Raw genomic sequence first — 6,904 nt, 5'->3', positions numbered from 1 at the left:
GCCTGCACTAGGTCCTGCCTGTAAGACTGTTAGCTTAGTTTTTTGGGTTTTTTTTTGAGCTCCTAACAGTGGGAACCAGTGTATCTCTGACTCCTTTACCTGCTCTTGAGACTCCTTTCCTCCTCTTCAGTAAACTTGTCAAGGCTTGATATGAGGCTTTGCCTTGTCTTATTTTATACTTTTTGTCCTGTTTGGATGTTGTCTCTTTAAGGTCTGCTTTTTTATGAAGAGGAAACAGAACAGGAGTGGATCTGGGGGTTAGGACAGGCCAGGGGGCTTGAAGTGTGGAAGGAGAAGAAATTGTGATAAGAATGTATTATATGAGAGAAGAATTTGTTTTCAATAAAAATAGAAAATAACTGATAAGAACAGATACTACACTTGATCTGAGCTGAAATGCTGAGAAGTGATAAGACAACAAAACCAGAGTAATTGAAACTCAAGAAATTTAGACCAACACCTACAGAGCCTGCATGGTACTGGTCTAGGTGCTCTGCATAGCAAGATATTTATGTAGCTTGATCTGCTTAAGAGATCCCCTGGCAGTAGGATCAAGACCCATGCCTGGCTAGCTCAGTCCATAAAGCATGGGACTCTTAATATCAGAGTCATGGGTTCATGCCCCATGTTGCACACCAATTGTAGATGAATTGCTAAAAAGTCTTATTAATAAAAACTCAGAGCCAGATATTGGGGTTAAAACTGAGAGATCAGAAAAGCATAAAGTAGCCACCCATGTTCTCACCATTCGGAGATGCTCATCCAAAGAAACCTACTTCCTGTATCCCCATGCATATACGTCTTTTTCTTCTGCCAACTCATTTCCTCTCTCTGCCCAGCTACATCACTTCTTCTTCCTGCCCATCTCTGTCATATTCTGTCTGTCTGTAGATACCTCCAGACCTTTATGGTTAACTAGTGTTAGAATTTAAGGCATGTGCAACCACACCTGGCTTTGTTCCCAGTGTGGTCTTGAACTCACAGAGATTCAGAGAGATCCCTGCTTCCTGAGTGATAGTATTAAAGACATGTGCTACCATTGCCTGACTTCTATGTTTACTATAGTGGCTAGCTTTTTCCTCTGATCCTCAGATAAACTTTATTTGAGGACACAAATAAAATATCACCACATGAGCCAGCTTTTTGGAGTGCACTACCTATGGTAGAACAACACTCACAGCCTTGAGGCAGGGGAAGGGGCTTGGACTTGCCTCTACTGAATGTACCAAGCTTTACTGACTCCCCATGGGTGGCCTTACCTTCTTGTAGGAGGTAATGGAATGGTTTGAGGAGGAAAGGTTGGAGGGGCAGGAGGAAGGAAGAGGGGGATCTATAAAATGAATAAAAAAATTCTTAATAAAAAAGCAAAAAATAAAAATAAAGCCAGAAAGACATGATGTGGTCAAGAAAATCAGAAATACCATAAATAAACTACAAAATTAATAAACATTTATTTTAGCAGTAAATATATACTAGTTCATTTTACTGTTGTGAACTTACATAATTTCTAATAATTCCTCATTAAAGATATTTGTATTGTTAACTTGATACATAGTTTTGTAATTTTTTTGTCCATATTAATAGAAAAGTTTGTCAATAACATATATATATGTGTGTGTGTGTGTGTGTGTATGTGTGTGTATGTGTGTGTGTGTGTGTGTGTGTGTAATTTTTAGGATGGAAAGCAACACAGGTAAAAATACTCATAATTATATTAATAAATTAAAAGAAAATGTGCAAAATACAAACTAGCATAAAATTTTACATTAAGAAAAGAAAGAATTATCTAGAATGATCTTGTGAACTAGCAATTCTCTGACTAAGTGAATATTTGATGGAAATTGCATCATACTATGGAACATTCATGTGTTCTACCATCCTTATTTCAGCACTTTTCAAAATAGTTTAGAAAATTAAACAACATATGTGCTCATGAACTGATTGTAGCTAGAGTTTTCCTGCCTGACCCACAGTCAGGACAAATCTCTCTCACCTGCCAGTCCCCACAGCTGCTCAGACCCGACCAAGTAAACACAGAGACTTAATTGGTTACAAACTGTATGGCCGGGGCAGGCTTCTTGCTAACTGTTCTTACAGCTTAAATTAATCCATTTCTATTAATCTATACCTTGCCACATGGCTTGTGGCTTCCTGGCATCTTCACATACTGTTTGTCATCGCAGTGGCTGGCAGTGTCTCTCTGACTCAGCCTTCCACTTCCCAGCTTTATTCTCCTCCTTGTCCCGCCTATAATTCCTGCCTAGCCAATGGCCAATCAGTGTTCTATTTATTGACCAATCAGAGCAACACATTTGCCATACAGAACATCCCACAGCAGATGAATGCAGCTGTAAAAATGTGATTCATATACCCAGCAGGGTCACTATCAGCTTTGAAAAAAAATGTTATTCGTAGGAGATCAGTAGAACTCAAAGACATCATTAGATTAAGCTTATAGTTAGACACAGAACGACAAAAGCTTAAAATAAGAGCTTCCCAATGCTGAGTAGGAAAGACTAACAGAAACAACATAGAAACGTTGATTGATGAATACTTAGTAATAACTAACAATAAGAAGGATGGTGTTTGATTTCTGATAAGAAAGATCTCAAATCTAAAACTTTACTAGAAACTATTTTACTCATTTCATCCCACTTCAATTTAAAAAGATTGAACAGATAAATGAGTTCATGCTAGAATCAGATTTGAATAAGTAACAAAGAATGTTTAATATATATATATATATATAATTTTAACCCTCAAATATGCACATTTTGTGTTCATTTAAAAAAATCAATAAATTTTTAAATAGAACTCTGAATTCTTTTCATTAATATTCCTTTGGCATAGAGAAAAAGTTACCAATGATGTAGTTACTGAAGAAAGAATTCTACTTGTATTTGCTTTATTAGATTGTGTTAGTTTTCTTTATCTATTTCTTATGTATTTTATGTCTGTTCCCAGAATTGTACCATATCTTTGGTAGTTTGTCACCAAAGTGTGTGTTTTGGTTCTAAATTTCACTAACTGCATTGTTTCATAATGTTCTGAAGAGCAACATGCTTTTGTAAAGGACCTCATGACTATGAAAGAAATATTTAGTCAGTACTCCATACCTCACCACTCCATTATGTAGAAAATTTACATTTCATCTCTTTGCTTATTTTGTTCTAGTCTAACATTTCATTTTAAAAATAAAGAAGATAGATCATAATGATCAGAGGTCAAGCAAGACCATGGCTTCATAGTATTTTCTGTGTAGTACAGGACCTCTGAACTCAGGAACACTCAAACAAATGTGTCACCTACATAAATCAGGTAATCAACACTGTACTCTGGAATTAGGAGAGGTTCACACAATATCCTAGTCTCTAGAAAAATAACTGTTAACAGTAGTGCCTTTGGAGGAATGGGAAATTCAGTTTTCTTAGAGAATAAAGCTTTAAGGAGGTCAAATATGTTCATACACCCATGAGCACATGAGAGGCACAAATTGGACCCAGTGGTTTATTTTTTTAAAATATAAACATTGAAGCCGAGAGGTGGTGGCGCACGCCTTTAATCCCAGCACTCGGGAGGCAGAGGCAGGCGGATCTTTGTGAGTTCGAGGCCAGCCTGGTCTACAGAGCGAGATCCAGGAAAGGCGCAAAGCTACACCGAGAAACCCTGTCTCGAAAAACCAAAAAAAAAAAAAAATATATATATAAACATTGAACTTCATGACGTTTAGATGGTGTGGCATTAGGGGTGGATTTGAGAGTTGTAGAAAAATGTGATCAAAGTACGGTATATATGTATAAAATTCTCCAGGAATTATTAGAAACATTTTTAAATGAAATAAACAATAAAGAGAATAATGAAAAACAAAGAAAGAACAAAGGGAAAGAAAGAAAAACAAAAGAAGTGGATAATTGGGACAGTTTATATAACTAACTGAATAAAATCCAACACACACACAATCTAGCACACATTAATTTTCCTTTTTTTTCTTTTCCAAGGATCCTAAAACATGTGATTCTTTTACTACATCTGTTAGATCTGTATGTATTAGGATGTCTACTCTAAAAATTAATAAGCTGTTTTGTATATGATTCCTTTTTTTCTCACATTTACTGATTTGTTCTAACCCAAAACAAATTTATAGGAGTGTGTTTAATGTATTTCAACACTTCCAGCTTATAGTCAAACCAAAATTCCTTAATGTGTTCTTAGCTAATATGTAACTTTGAAGCCATTTCATTATGACCTAGAGTAATTTAAATATGCACAACAATTATTTCCAGAATAAATCACGAGGAATATTTAATATTATTTATTGCAATGTCAGCCAGTTTTTTTATTCTCTGTTCATATATCTTTCCTCAGAGCTGATTTGACAATGCATCATATGAAATACTGAATATTATTCTCAGCACAGCCAGTTTGCTGTCTCTTATATTCATTCATTCTTGTCTACATTTTCCTATTTTAACTGTCATTCTCTGTTTCTATTTCCTTAGTGGTCTTCCAAAGTCTTGACTTTGTACTCTAGCTCTTTAAAGTGGCATCTTCCCCTGCTGCTGTCTCAGGTGACTTATGCATATCCTGTTATCTACATGACAAAATCCTGGCACTTTAATCAATTAATGAGCTACTCATACATTTTGTTGTCCATATAATAATATTCCTGTCCAACAAAGCAGACACTGAGAATTTCTTCACAGTGAGTTACGAAAAAAAAATCTGTAAGTAAGAAAGGAATTGGATTCTATAAATAAAATCTAGAAATGCAAAATAAAGCAGTAGTTTGTTAACTAGCAGTACCTGGAATTACCTATTTTGAAGAACAACATGTTGGATATCTGAGAAGCATGTCTGTTGAGCTAAGCTGGTTTTTGTAGAAGAGCAAGACTGCTCATTCAGGGCAGGTAGAGATGCTCTGACATTCACTCAAAGTTTTCAGGAAATAAGCAAAGAAAACTTTTTATCAGAGGCTGAGCTAGTGGATTGTGTCCCTAAGCCAGCACTTTTACACTAAAAAACAATATAATTAAAAGTGGTACAAACAGGATATAAAAGTGATAGTGGGGAAAAAAAATCACCAAATCTAAATGAACATCCTTTTAAATTATTAATGAAAATACAATCATCTTGGTAAACTGATTCAATTTTTTTACACTTTAAATATACATAGAGAGGGTTAAGAGATTCCTCACATAAAACTTTGAGTAAAATCAGAAACACACAGATGCATTCCAGTTTACTACATCAGTGATTGTACTCTTTCATTTCCAAATCTGGGGATCCAAATCAAACCCTCATATTTGAACAGGAAACACTTCACACATCTCATCATTTTATAGCCATAAGTATATAAATTATATATGAACATAAAGTGGGTCTAGTTATTAAAACCCAGACTACTATATTTTATTCAGTATGAAATTATTTGAATATTCCTTTACTTATAAGTAAAAATAAAAATTGTAAGATCAAAATCCTCCTGAATATAATAATTTCTAGGACCAGTTGGTAATGCCACATTCAGAGAATAGATTAATATAAGTTGTACATTATCTGCTTGCATGTTATACAGACTTCCTACCATGTGTGAAATAATTAAAACAATGTGTCATGCATAGGCACATGTTTCTAGAGTCAAAATTCCTTTTTTTCTTTTTTTCAGATATTTATCATCTTTGCTTTTAGGCCTTTTAGTTGAATGCTGTAAGATTAGTGACAACATCAGACCAAAACTCATTTGAGAATCAGTCCATTGGCTTACCACTTTTATTATGAATTGAGGTCCCTGTGGAGGCCCACAGAGGTTCATAGTAAGATCTGAGCTTGCTTTACCCAGCAGAGCAGCATTAGAGAACTGCTTGACTATGTGCTTGGTTAATATTACTAAGTGATTGGAAGGGTTTGCACTTGGCTGGACTAGGGGGAGGTCTTTGCTCCACACCTTGGCATTCCTATAAAAAGCCCTTTGGTAGAGACAAAAAGGACTGGTGGATAAGGGTCCAGGGCCTCTCAAGGCTTTCCTATGTTTCTGTCTCTCTCCCCTCTATATTTCTATCTAATTCTCTTATCCTTTTCTCCTCAAGAATACCCTTGGGAAAAAGTAGGAGCTGGTCTCCCACAGGCTCCTACATATAAATTTTGCTATATGGGCACCGTGAAATTAGATAACATTTTATAATGTCACAGAGAGTATTTGTTAAAAAAATTCATTTAATGATAAGAATAATTCCACAACATCCTTAACATGTACCAAAGCATCTCCTAACTTTGAGCATCATTCAAAACTTATAAATATGTTATATTCAAAATATGTGCCTGAGTAGCAGAATAAAAAAGGTCTACATAGATTTTAAAATCTAAAAGGTATATGAATATATTAAAGTGATTTTGATGGCTGTCACATAAATGTTTCCTCCATATTGAAATACTGTAGGAAAAAAAAAAGGCCTCTGCTATCTTCTATCATTTGTAAACAATTGCTGGGCCATGTAATGAAATTTCAGTGCAGAAATATGAAAATTGTACAGAAAACTCCAATAATGAGGTATGTGAATAACAATCATGATGACATGGGCTTTCAGGGACACAACTGGCTTTATATTACTAACATTACTGCAAGGAACACTAATAAACTAATTGATTCACCAAGCTAGACTTGAGTAAAACTGTTTCTTTGGTCTATAGTAAATATGTTATTTGGGATACATAGATATTTGCTTTGTTTCTCTGGGAAAAGGCATCCAATAGTGATTTGTTGATTATACCTATTCTTAACCTTTGGAGAAACAAGCCACATATAACTGGAACCATAGAAATGAACGCTCCCTGAAGTTTTGTTAGATTTTATTATACTCCTGTTGAAGTGAAATGTCTTGCTACAGTATATGGAATAGTGGTTACT

The 6,904-nt window shown here is 35.0% G+C and overlaps 1 pseudogene; it reads right to left on the bottom strand.

Annotated features, from left to right (window-relative positions):
- Positions 1–327: 327 nt before the first annotated feature.
- On the bottom strand, positions 328–411 carry LOC128109302 (uncharacterized; annotated as a pseudogene).
- Between the last annotated feature and the right edge of the window lie 6,493 nt (positions 412–6,904).

The sequence above is a fragment of the Peromyscus californicus genome, unplaced genomic scaffold, assembly GCF_007827085.1.
Source record: "Peromyscus californicus insignis strain IS unplaced genomic scaffold, ASM782708v3 Scaffold_14__1_contigs__length_90479793_seg_1, whole genome shotgun sequence".
Classification (NCBI taxonomy): Eukaryota; Metazoa; Chordata; class Mammalia; order Rodentia; family Cricetidae; genus Peromyscus; species Peromyscus californicus.
The sequence above is the reverse complement of the archived record's forward strand: the minus strand, read 5'-3'. Positions and strand labels throughout refer to the sequence as shown.